The sequence below is a fragment of the Tamandua tetradactyla genome, chromosome 14 (genome assembly GCF_023851605.1).
Source record: "Tamandua tetradactyla isolate mTamTet1 chromosome 14, mTamTet1.pri, whole genome shotgun sequence".
NCBI lineage: Eukaryota > Metazoa > Chordata > Mammalia > Pilosa > Myrmecophagidae > Tamandua > Tamandua tetradactyla.
Genome location: NC_135340.1, coordinates 34,361,691 through 34,375,375, shown reverse-complemented (window position 1 = coordinate 34,375,375; position 13,685 = coordinate 34,361,691). Strand labels below are relative to the sequence as shown.

General features: G+C 37.5%; 1 pseudogene; it reads left to right on the top strand.

The window, feature by feature from the left end:
• LOC143655294 (thyroid transcription factor 1-associated protein 26-like) overlaps positions 1 to 13,685 on the top strand; it is a 67,853-nt pseudogene that overhangs the window by 47,225 nt on the left and 6,943 nt on the right.

The window sequence follows — 13,685 nt, the reverse complement described above, 5'->3', positions numbered from 1 at the left end:
CTGCTCGGGGGCACCTGGTCTTCAGAACCGGTGAGGCTATACTAGGTGTGCTGCCTGCAGTGGCCCACAGCGGGGCACAGAGAAGATGTTTGGGAGTGGCAGGAGGGCAGGAGACCCTAAGAGGAAAAGTGCATATGAGGCAGAGGGAGGGAATAAAGGGGTAGGAGAAGGGCAGACTTTCTTTGCTCCCTGCTGTTTCCTCCTGGAGAATGGAGATGTTTCTTCACTGAAGTTGAATTTCCGGTTCTGCTTACAGTGAAGGGCCTCTGTCTCAATACAAGGGCTTGTCCCTTTCTTGTTTGAAGTTTCCCCAGGAAGTCTCATATGGCTGAATCCCAGCATTCATAGTATTTCTAGTATTTCTCTGTCTCAGAAAGTGTGGGTGAGATCCGTGTTTATAGAAGTCAGAAGAGCCGTTCCTTATGTGTGAGTTTTAGATTTTCCAGCCTTGGGTGGCTGAAAATATACTGTATTTTGATCTGGGTCATGGTGATACATAGATTTATAATATTGTATTATAAATTGTACACTTAAGACATGTTCACTTATATAGCTTCCTGTGTATACTTTATACCTCAACTTAAAAAAAAGGAAAAATAAAAATTAGAAATGTAATGGGTTAGGAGAAGGGTCTGAGTTTTGGCTCCACCTACTTTGATGACCATATGGTTTTGGAAAATTCCCTTAAAGTTTCCAAACCTAAGTTTTGCTCAGGTAAGATGATGATGATAGTAATCACAGTATCACTGTTACAGGGTTATTGTGATAATTACCTGAGGGTGTATGTAAAGTCCTTAGCACAGTACCTTGCCCACAGTAAGGGCCCCCCAAAATAGTATTATCCTTTTTAGGTGTTCTGTGCTATAGGTTACTGCATACAGTTGGGAACACAAGGAACATTTTGGTGCTAAATGCTACCAGAGGCTGCCACGATGGCTGTGGGGAAACAGGGTGTACTGTGAAGGGCATGGGATTGAATGAGGTCAGACACCTCTCCCCTTCCACTTACTAATCATGTGATGCAATCTGTTAACCCCTCTGTTAACCATGGACCTTTGTTCTCCTGCACACAGTCAGTGCTAGATAAAAGGCTGTTGTGGAGGGACTTCCAGGGAAGATGACAAAATGGGGGGGGCCAGGATTGTCTTCCCCCCAAAACAACATTTAAACAGGCAGAGACTGTCTGAAATAAGTATTTTGAAACTCCAGAGGTCAGAAGAACACTGCATAGCATCTAGGGATAAGCAGGAGGTTGATAAATTAAGGTAAAGAACTCTAAATTGCTCTCTCTGCATGGCATCTTCTGGTGCCCTTTTCCCACACTCATGGCAAGCCACTGAGAGGTCCAGCTCTTGGCTAGTTGCTGTTGACCAAGAAGGACATAAAATCCTCTTCCCCAACAGCAGGGTTGTGCATGGATGATAACTGAGCACAGCTTTTTGACTAATAAACATGGATCACTTAGTCCTTGCTCTTATGGGCAGCCATTGATTCAACCCTCCTGGGACAGGGGTGAAGGCAGTAGTGATTTAAAGATGCAGGACTTCCTCAGGACTGCAGGGCTTAGTTAGCAGAAGGGCTGCATTTGCTGGGCAGGCCAGGAAAGCTCAGCTTTGGGAAGCTGTTGGAGAAGTTGGTGCCTTTCTTGACCCCTTCCACAGGGCACTTTGAAGCTCATCTGCTACCCCCTTTGTGGGTCCCTGGCCCTGTTTTGGCTAGGGAAGACCAAATTGGGAAAGTCCTCCCTGGGGTGACCCACCTCCCAGAATATGCCTTCCAGGCAAAAGCAGCATGAGACAACATGATGAGTGTAAAAATTGTAGAGGTAGGCAGTCTGGGATAAAGGCCTGCTTGTTTCAGATACCTGGGAGAGGGAGCTTTGTTCCCTGGGAAACAGAATAACCAAACTACTGTAATCAGGGGAATTCCAAACCAACGAAAAAAGCAAAAGCCCAGGACAAGACAGAGGCCTAGCAAGACAGAGAAAACCCTGCACAGTGCATTTATCTTCTTGATAGGAAGGCTGGAGTTCAAGAAAATATTTCTCTTATCTTGTGCTGGTTACAAAACTAAGAAACAGACATCCTAGGGAGTAGATCCCAGAGTTAACTTTTTTTAGGTTATATCTTTTTTAAGGCAATTTTATTGGGATACATTATATATTCACATATCATATAATCATCCAAATTGTACAGTAATTCACAATGTCATATAGCTGTGCATTCATCATCACAACCAATTTTTGAACATTTTCATTACTGATATTATTCTTATAAATCTTCCATTCTGGATTTATAGAGTACCTTCCCAGTCCATATGCTCCTACAGATTCCAAACAATTCAGCATTGTTCGTTTTTAACACAGAATCTCCAAGGAGAGATTTTCAGTAGCTGTTTATGTCCCCATGTTGATGTCATCTCTCCAAGAGTTAACATTTTAAAATATTAAAATGTACAATATGCAGCAAAAGAGTATAAGATAAGTGAGAAAACAGTAAATGGTGGCTCATCCAAAGGAAAAGGCTAAAAATACAGAAAACACCAATGAAGAAAATGAGAATGTGTGTGTACCAAACAAAGCCATTTATAAAATAATCTTTAAAATGCTTAAGGAGATGAAGGAAAGTCCAGAGAAAGAATTACAGAATATCAGGAAAACAAAAATGAGCTACATGACAGTCCATATAAAGAGATAGAAATTCTTAAAAGAAGCCAAAAAAGAGCTACTGGAGTTGAAGACAAAAATAACTGAAATGAAAATGCCCAAGAGGGTTTCAAGGGCAAATTGGAGATGGCAGAAGAAACAATCAGTGAATTTAAAGACAAGACACTTGAAATGAGTCAGGCTGAGGAGTGGAAAGAAAAAAAATCTTAAATACTAAAAGTGAAAATAGCCTAATACACCTCTGGGACACCATCAAGCATACCAATATATGCATTATGGAGGTTCAGAAGGAGAAGAAAGAAAGGAGCAGAAGGAATAGTCCAAGAAGTAAATGAAAGAGAACTTCTCAAACTTAGCAGAGAACATGAATATGCACATCCAAGAAGCTCAGAGAACAACAAACAGGATAAACACAAAGGGAAATACACTATCATATATTATGCAGAGGACAGGAAATAGTTCTGAAAGTTGCAAAAACAATTTGTTACATAAAAGGCAATCCCATTAGACCCACGGAAGCAAGAAGGCAGTGAGATGAAATACTTCAAGTATGGAAGGAATACAACAGTTAGCCAAGAATTTTGTATCTGACAAGACTTTCTTTGAAAAATGAAGGAAAGATTAAGATATTCGCAGATAAGCAAAAGCTGAGAGGGTACATCCCACAAAATCTGCTCTACAAGCCAGGCTAAAGGGAGTTCTTCAAATTGAAAGGAAAGCACGCTAGACAATGGTTCAAAGCAATGTAAAGAAATAAAGACCTGCAATAAAGGTAACCATTTGGGTAATTATAAATGCCAGTATTATTTTATTGTGTTTTTTGCTATGTAACTTCACTTCTTATTTCCTCCAAGTGCTAAAATTCAAATGCATAAAAATTCATGCTAATTCTAAATTTGTGGTCAAACAATATACAAAAATATGTGGTAATAAGTACAAAAAATGGTGGGGGCAGGGCAGAGGGGTATTGGAAAATTTATATGCCATTGAAGTTAAGTTGGTATCAAACCATATATAAATTTTACATATTTAAGATGTAAAATTTTAACCCTATGGTAACTATAAGGAAAACAGATAAAAAATATATAGAGATAGAAATGAGAAGGTACTCAATATGGTGCAACACAAGAAAGCAAATAAATATAAAAGTAGGCTTTAATAGAAGTGAGGACAAAAAAGGTTTAGTACTTACAAAGGCCAAATAGAGCAAAATGGCAGGAAAAAAGTCTTGTATTATCAGTAGTGACTTTAAATGTAAATGGATTAAACTCTTCAGTCAAAAGACAGAGATTGGCAGAACGGAACTTCCTCAACATGATAAAAGGCATATATGAAAATCCTATAGCTAATATCCTTCTGTTCTAGTTTCCTAGCTGCTGGAATGCAACACACCAGAGACAGTTTGGCTTTTAATAAAGGGAATTTATTTCATTAGTTCTTCAGAGGAAAGACAGCTAACTTTCAACTGAGGTTCTTTCTTATGTGGGAAGGCACAGGATGGTCTGTGCTGGCCTTCTCTCCAGGCCTGTGGGCTCCAACAACTTTCCCTGGTGTGATTCCTTTCTACATCTCCAAAGGCCTGGATTGAGCTATGAGTGCTGAGATGAGGTACGTTGAGCTGCTTGTGCTGTGCTACATTGAGCTCTCTCATTTAAGCACCAGCCAATTAAATCAAACACCATTCATTGCAGCAGGCACACCTCCTACCCAACTGCAGATGTAATCAGCAACAGATGAGGTTCACATACCATTGGCTCATGTCCACAGCAACATAACTAGGCACCTTCACCTGGCCAAGTTGACAACTGAATCTAACTACCACACCTCCTTAATGGCAGAAGAATGAAAGCTTTCCCTCTAAGATCAGGAATGGGAGAAAGATAATCACTGCCACTACTGCTATTCAATATTGTACTGCAAGTTCTTACCAGAGCAATTAGGCAAGAAAGAGAAATAAAAGCCATCTACATTGAAAAGGAAGAAGTAACATTTTCCCTGTTTGCAGGTGACAGGCAATATATACAGAAAATCCTAAGAAATCCACAACAAAATTCCTGCAACTAATAAATGAATTTATCAAAGTGGTGGGGTACAACAACAACAATCAAAGACCAGTAGCTTCCCTGTGTCTGTCTGTGCAAACAATAAAAAAAGAAAGGAAAAAGACTAGTAGCATTCCTATACAGAAACAATAAACAATGAAAGAAGAAATCAAGAAAAAAATTCCATTCACAATAGTAATTAACAGAATCAAATATCTAGTGATAAATCTAACCAAGAATGTAAAGGACTTTTGTACACAGAAAACTAAAAAACATTGCTAAAAGAAATTAAAGAAGACCTAAATAAATGGAAGGACATTGTGTTCCTGGACTGGAAGATGAAATATTGTTATGTTATCAATACTACCCAAAGTAATTTATAGATTCAATGCAATCCCAATAAATTTCCACCAACTTTCTTGCAGAAATGGAAAAGCCAATCATCAAATTTATAATGAAGTAAAATTGGTCCCAAATAGCCAAAGTCACCTTGAAAAAGTCTGAAGGTGGAGGAATAACATTTCCTGATTTTAATACTTATTATAAAGAAACAGTAGTCAAAACGGCATGGTACTAGCACAAGAACAGAAGTGTAGACAAATGGAATCGAATTGAGAGCTCAGAAATCAACCCACACATTTATGGCCAGCTGGTTTTTGACAAGGAAACCAAGGCCACCTAATTGGTAAATAATAGTCTTTTCAACAAATAGTGTTAGGGAAACTGGATCTCCAGTTACAAAAAAAAAAAAAGGAGGATTCCTACCTCATACTATATACAAAAATCAACTCAAAATGGATCAAAGACCTACATATAAGAGCCAGACCATAAAACTCCTAGAAGAAAATGTAGGGATGCATCTTCAGTACCTAGTGTTAGGCAATAGTTTCTTAGATTTTATACCCAAAACACAAGCAACAAAAGAAAACTAGATAATATGTCCTCATCAAAATAAAACTCTTTTCCTCAAAGGACTGTATCATGAATGTAAAAAGATAGCCTACACAATGGGAGAAAATATTTGGAAATCGCATTTTCTGATAAAGGATTAATAAGCAGTGTATATAAAGAAATCTTTCAACTTAACAAAAATGGGCAAAAAACTCAAACAGACATCTCTCCAAAGAAGATATACAAATGGCCAGAAAGCACATTAAAAGATGCTCAAGATCATTCATTTATGAAATGCGAATCAAAACCACAATGAGAGACCATTTAACATAGATTAGAATGGCTGCTATTAAAAAAATGGAAAATATTAAGTGTTGGAGAGGGTGTGGAGAAATAGGAACACTCATTCACTGCTGGTTGGCAATGGTGAAGCCACTGTGGAAGACAGTTTGGTGCTTCTTCAGAAAGCTGAGTGTAGAACTACCATATGACCTGGCAATCCCCTGATTAGGTACATACTCAAAATAATTGAAAGCAGGGGCTTGAACAGGTATTTACACACTGATGTTCATAGTGACATTATTCACAATTGCCAAAAGATAGAAGCAATCCAAGTGTCCATTGATCATGGATAAATACAATGTGGTATATACATACAATGGAATATTATTTAGCTATAAAAAGGAATAAAACCCTGATATATGTGATAATAAGAATGAATCTTGAAGAAAACCCTTTGAGTGAAATAAGTCAACACAAAAAGACAAATAGTGTATGATCTCACTGTTTTGAAACAATTAGAATAAGCAAATGTATAGAGTCAGAATCTAGAATATAGGTCAGTAGGGGACATGTTGGAGATAAAGAATGGAAAGTTAAGGCTAAATGTATAGGATTCCTATTAGAATGATAGAAATGTTTTGCTAATGGATGGTGGTGATGTAGCACAATATTGTCAATGCAGGTAACAGCACTGAAATATCCAAATATGATTAAAAGGGGGAAATGTTAGATTGTACATACGACAACAGAATAACAATTTTAAAAAATCAGTGGAACCACACAACACAAATAGTAACCCTAAGTTAAACCATGGTCTTTATTAATACTACAGATATAAAGATGTGCTATCATAAATTGTAACAATTGTTCTACACCAATGCAAGGTATGGATGGTGGGGTGGTATATGGGAATCCTATATTTTATGTGAGATTATTCTGTAAACCCACAACTTCTCTAATAAAGAAATAATTTTTAAAAAATTCGCTGTGGTGGGTTGGTGCACTTGAGTTACATGAGGGCTAGAGTTAGACTTTTTTAAAGCTCAGTTCTTCTTCCAAAGCTGTGCCAAGAAGGAAAATTAGTGTTTTTGAGAAGTGCCTTTGATGATGAAATTCTCTGTGGAGTTAAAGAGTATTGATGTAAAACTAAAAGCACAGTTACAATGGTGATATACAATATACATTTGTTTGTTTTCATTCCAGCGTGCTGTGCTGCCCTCACTGAACTGGTGCTCAATGACACCAATGCCCACCAGGTAGTTCAGGTGACAATGCTCCTTCTTGAAAAGGTGGAGCATCTTCTCCAACCTGGGTCCCCACTACCATGCCACTGTTAACCCTCCTTATGGTACAGTTTGTATCCCAGAACTATGTATTTTGAGCATCCCATCATATGATTTTTTAAATATTTTAATATGTCATTTATCTGTAGAATTTTATTTTATATTATTCTCAGTCCTTCTTTAAATCAGCATAAAAAGAATTACTGGTTAATTGATGTTGACCCTTGAATATTCATAGTCATAAAACAAAATATTTATTACACAAAGCAAAATTCACTAATCGATCTTAATCCACTACATATACACATAAGTATTGTGTGTATGTGTGTGTGTATGTCTCCCTCTATCTATATATCTATGCATACAAGCCTTGAATGGGTTTCTGTTACAAAAGTTACTGCCAATTTATTGAATTTTCAGAGGATACCCTTTTCTTTTCTTTTCTGGTCAGTGCAATATATCCAACTTCAAGTTCATATATATAAATATATCAAAGTTAGTAATGGATAAGGTCACTAACCATTGCAGCCCCTAATGTAAGCTCAGCAAATCAGAAGGTAGTTGGTGGAGAAGGATATTTGGAGTTGGCCAGATTGAGGTTCCATTACTTGCATCACTACTTGCTAACCTGGCACCTGAATAAATAACCTCTAAATTTTGGTTTGCTCCTCTGTAAATCAGGGAAATTCTACAGTAATCCACAGAATAGCTATAAGGCTTAAATGTAGTAAGGTATTTAATTAAAACTCTGCAATTTTAACATATAAATTAAATCCCTTTACAGTCAAACATAAATGCCTGCACAGTGTAGAGTTCTGTAGATTATACATTTACTAGTTAATAGAAAATTATCAGTGTTTTAGTTTCCTAACTACTAAAGCAAATACCATACAATGGATTGGCTTAACGGCAGAAATTTCTTGGCTCATTGTTTCAGAGATTAGAAGGCTTGCTTCCTCCCAGGGTTGGTATCTTCTGGCTGGCTGGCTGGCAATCCTTAGGGCTCCTTGGCTTTTGTGTCATGTGGTAATATATCTGGCAGCATCTTCTTTCTCTTCTGGGGTCTGTTGATTAACTTCTGCTGCTTTATGAGGCTTTCACTTTCTTGTCCAATTTCTTTTGCTTATAAGGACTTTATCCTTATGGAATTCAGACCCAACCTCATTCAGTTTGATCACACCATAACGAATAACATCTTAAAAGTATCTACTTACAAATGGGTTTAGACCCACAGAACTAAGGATTGGGACCTGGACATGCCTTTTATGAGGGACGTGATTCAATCTCTAACAGTCTGCTCTCTGGACTGCCCAAGAATCTGCAAACACGTTCTTCCGTATATAAAAAAAAAACATTCTATCACAACATCCCAAAAGCCTAAAGTCATTTCAGTAATAATACTAAGAACAAAGTCTCACCAAAATCATATGTGTGTGTGGTCCATTCTAGGGTATCTGTCTGATGGACCTATAAAACCTAGAAAACAAGTTATCTGCTTCCAATATACATGGTGGGACAGGCGTAGGATAAACATTCCCATTCCAGAAGGGAGAAATTGGAAGGAAACAGGGATCATGGGTGCCAAACAAGTCTGTACCCAGGCAGGTCAAACTCCATTAGATTTTATGTTTTGAGAGACATTACTGGAATGATACCTTGTTCTCTGGGCCTTCTAGAGTAGCAGCCCCACCCTTTCCAAGTGCTTATATTACAGTCCGCTCTTCCTGAACACTGAGATGAAGCTGCATTGGAATGGCAGCCAGGAAACTGACCCAACTCTCTCCAATCATTGTAGTGGCAGCACACTCCCTAAACAAGAAGTCATAAGATCTGTCTTATCCAAGAATTCATAAGATCTGTCTCCTCAAAGCTTCAGAGCAGGTGGTCCACCCCTTTAAAGTTAGAGGCAGACCAACCCTTTCCACACACATGGGAGGGCCCACTCTCTTGGCCTAAGAAGGTCTTTTTGGTCTAGACCTTTTCTTCCATGGTTCTTCCCTTGAGGTCATTTCTTTCAGTTTGTCCCTTTTCTGTCCCTTTCAGTCCAGGCTTGCTGTAATTCTGCTCATATAAATTTTGCAAAAACCTGGTTGACTTTGTGTGCAGTTACAGTGCACAAACATAAGACAATAGAACTTTCCAAAGATCCTTCCTGGAAAACTGCATTTCAAATCTTGGCTTCCACTGATATAGCTGACTAGACCCGTGTTCAACCACACCCTCATTGCAAAGGGTTGTACAGTCAAACCCTCATATGGAATCCTGTCCTTTAGATACATTTCCCAAAAGGTTTCTGATAGAGCCACATTTAGTTCTACTCTCAGAGCATCCAACTTTGATAGGTCGAGAATTTTCCAAATCAGTTGCTGGCTTCTTTGTGCTTGAAAGTTCAATTCATAGTTAATCTCTTTCCTCTCTCATTTCATTATTAGCTGCAAGGAGAGACCAGGCTGAATCTTCCACATTCATCTTGGAAATCTCCTCAGCTAAATAATCAAGTTCATCACTTTCAAATTCTGCCTTCCATCTGACTCTGAATACAATTTTGCCAGGTTGTCTGCCACTTTATAACAATGATCATATTTCCTCCTGTTTCCAAAAACACATTCATCTTTTCCTTCTAAACCTTCAGTGGAAGTACCTTTAAGATCCATATTTCTACCAATAATCTCTTCAAAGCAATCTAAGCTTTTTCTGTCAAGTACCTCCAAATTCTTTCAGCCACTACCCATTACCCAATTCTAAAACCATTTCCACATTTTTAGATATTATTCACAGCAACACCCTTACTTTCTGAAACCAAAAAGTATTTTGGTTTCCTAGCTTGTAAAACAAATACTATACAATGGGTTGGATTAATAGGAATTTATTGACTCACAGTTTCAGAGGATAGAAGGCTTGCTTCCTTCCAGGATTGGTATCTCCCAGCTGGTCAGTAATCCTTGGGGTTCTTTGGCTTTTCTTTCACATGAATATACCTGGTAGTATCTTCTTCTGCTGACTTGCAGCTTCTTACTTCTTCCATGGCTTCTCCCTCTGTGTTAAATTTCCTTTGCTTATAAGAACTTCAGCTGTATCGGATTAAAGCCCACCCTCATTCAGTTCGGACACAGCTTAACTAGTAACATCTTCAATCTTACTTACAAATAGATTCACACTCACAGGGCCAGGAGTTGAGACCTGAACATGCTTTTTGTGGGTGCCATAATTCAGTCTCCAACAAACAATAAATTGACATTAAAATTTTTTGTTTATTCTTGTATATATACGTATTTGTTTGAGGTTAAGTCTAGAAGGACCTGAACTGTGTTTTCATGGATAACTTTATTTTTCTTTTTTAAATCAGTCGTTTCCTGTATTTTTAAAAATTTTCCTTTTTTACTTTATGATTCATTTATAGACAGCCTTTAATTACCTCTCATAAAGGGAGAAATTATATTCCATAATTAGGTATTTAAAATGCAAAGACTAAAGATGTTTATTGGGAGTCCTTCTTTCTGTCTTTTTTTTTTACTTTTTAAGGTATGGAATATTTTATTTATGGTTTTGTACATATATTCATGATGAAATTAAGTTGCTGTTTTTCTTTTGGTGATTTTTCAAGTTTTGCATTAGTGTTATTCTGGTTTCATACAGTTAATTGAAAAGTTTACATTAGTTTCTTATACTTTGAATTAGTTGAAATAGCATTGGATATAATTCACTCAAAGAACGATTTGGTTTGAACACTTAATTTGGAGGAAGCTCCTTGACAACTTTTATCATTTTCTACCATGGTTAATGATCTTTTCACCTCTTCTACCTTTTCTTGAACATTTTGGTAATGTATATTTTCTAGAAGTTAAAGATTTATCAAAGAACTATATGTTTTAAGGCATATAGTTACATCAAATTTCACTGGATTTATTGCACTCATTCTCACATCTGTGCATGTATCTTGTTTTGCATATGTAATATTGTAAATTTTTTGTGTTTTGATTTTGTCTTTTTTAGTACTTCCAGGGTCACATTCATTTCTTTGCTCTTTTCTAAGAATTGGTTCTTTGTTTTAGCAATTTATTGTATTTACTTATTAAACTTTTGTTGTAAAATGTAACATATACATAAAGCAAAGAAAGAAAAGAGCAATAATTTTCAAAGCACACCTCAATGAGTAGTTATGGAACAGATCCTAGAGTTCATCATGGGCTACCATTCCATCATCTCAGGTTTTTCCATTCTAGCTGCTCCAAAACACTGGAGACTAGAAGCAATATTAATATAGTGATTCAGCACCATACTCGTTTGTTAAATCTCATTTTCTCTGTTATACCTCCTCCTTCTCCTTTAATCCCTCTCTCAGTTTATAGGGATCTTTGGGCAATGCCCATTCTGACTTTTTTATGTTGAGAAGGGGTTTCCACAGTAAACAGTAGGAGGAGGAAATTAATTGAAAATCCTAGAGAGGCTGGTCCCTCTCAGTTTCAGGATTTATCTTATCTAGGAACCCTCCAGAAATTACACGTTCCAGGAAGGCAAACCTAGTTCATGAAACCTTTATAGGGGCTCAGTTCGAGCCCCAGGTGTTCTTAAGCATCAACAGGAGTGATGTTAATTGGGATTTAGCAAACTATGGCAATTAGCACTATCTAATTGAATCTTGCATAAGAGCAGCCTCCAGAATATCCTCTTGACTTCATTTGATCTCTCTTGGTCACTGATGCCTTATTTTATCACATTCTTTTCCCCCTTTTGGTCAGAAACGCATTGTTGATCCCATGGTGCCAGGGTCAGACTTATCTCTTGGAGTCCCTCCCCATGTTGTCAGGGAGACTTCATCCCTGAATGTTTTGTACTACGTATGAGGGAGAGCATTGGGGGAGGGAAACCATTTTCCTTGCATAATTGGGTTGAGTGAGAGAGAGAGGCCACATCTGAGTAACAAAGAGTCTTCCTAGAAGCAACTCTTAGGCCTTGCTATGGGTAGTCTTAGCTTCTCTCCTACATAGATAAGTTTCATAAGGACAAGCCTCAAAATCCAGGGCTTGGCCTATTTTCTTGGAAGTCCCTAATGTTTGAGAGGTTACCCAGGATTTCCCAGATGGGAAAGTTTAATAATTCCATATATACATATATATTTTCTCTTCAGACCCTCAAGAGAGTCTACCAATACTTTTAAAATTTTACTCCACCATAGTCTGAGATGTATCCTGGTATTATATTAAACTATACAGAATTATAAAGCCTCGTTACTGTTCTGGACTCCAGGAGTTTGGGTTGTTTAAATGAGCCATCCAGAGAGGTTGATTTATGTTATGTGTTACAGAAAATTTGGTTCAGACATAATAAACCTCTCTGCCTTTGGTCTCATACAGTAGCTGAAGGTCTAGAGTACATACACTATCATTTTTTACCCTGTATTCTAATTTACCTTAGACCCAGCCAGATTGACTTCATTTTAAACTCTAAGGAGGTGTGATCTCTTTTACAGTTACTTTAACTGTTATTATATATAACTATGCTAACTTTCAGAAATGCAGCACTCCATTTCCCTCAAAGTTCCAGGGGAATACCAGCTGATGCACATATAGCTCAATGTCTCAGAATCTGGAAATATATTTACAACTTAAGACTAAAGGCAGCTGCTACAAGGGAAAATCTAGGCTGCAATTTTCTTATAAGTATTTTCTGAGAGACCTTAGCACATTTTTTCTTTTGTTTCTGTCTTATCTTGCACAGTACATTGTCCCCAAGGTTTATTCATTTTGTTGTGTGCCTTTTGACATCCTTCCTTTATGTAGCTGCACTATATTTCATCATATAATTTTACCACCATCCACCATTGTGCTTCTCAGTCAATATAGCCTTTGACTCCCTCCATCTATTGGGTATAATGGATAATGTCCAAAATTAACAAACCATGTCTTAACTGTATCACTTGGTTTGGCAATCAGCAGCAATCCTCAACTTTAGACAATTTTCATTGGTTTGTAATGACAAAGAATCAGCTATCAAACTAACTATCAAATAAAAACTGCTCCTTTTATCACTTGTCCTTCTGCACCTCAATCAGTTGCCCTGGTAGTACTGTGATACTGTTGATGTTTTCCTGTTAACTTTTGGCCATAGCATGCATTTTTAGTTTTCCTTCTATATCCCTCTACTATTGACTCTTTGTCCACTACTGAACATTGAAATAGTTCATGTGAGAACTTATTTACAGTTGTAGATTAAATCATTGGGATACATGGCACTATACATCCCTTTTCAATCATATTCACCTTTTTTTTTTTTTTTTTAAAGAGAGAGGGAGGAAGGGAAGGAAAGACAGAGAGAAGGAAGGAAGGATGGAAGGAAGAAAGGGAAACATCTTTAAACATTTTCTTGTTTTATTATATTTTGTTTGTTTGTTTGTTTTTTACATGGGCTGGGGCCGGGAATCGAACCGAGGTCCTCCGGCATGGCAGGCAAGCACTCTTGCCCGCTGAGCCACCGCGGCCCGCCCCCATATTCACCTTTGATATGGCAATACTACTTATAAAT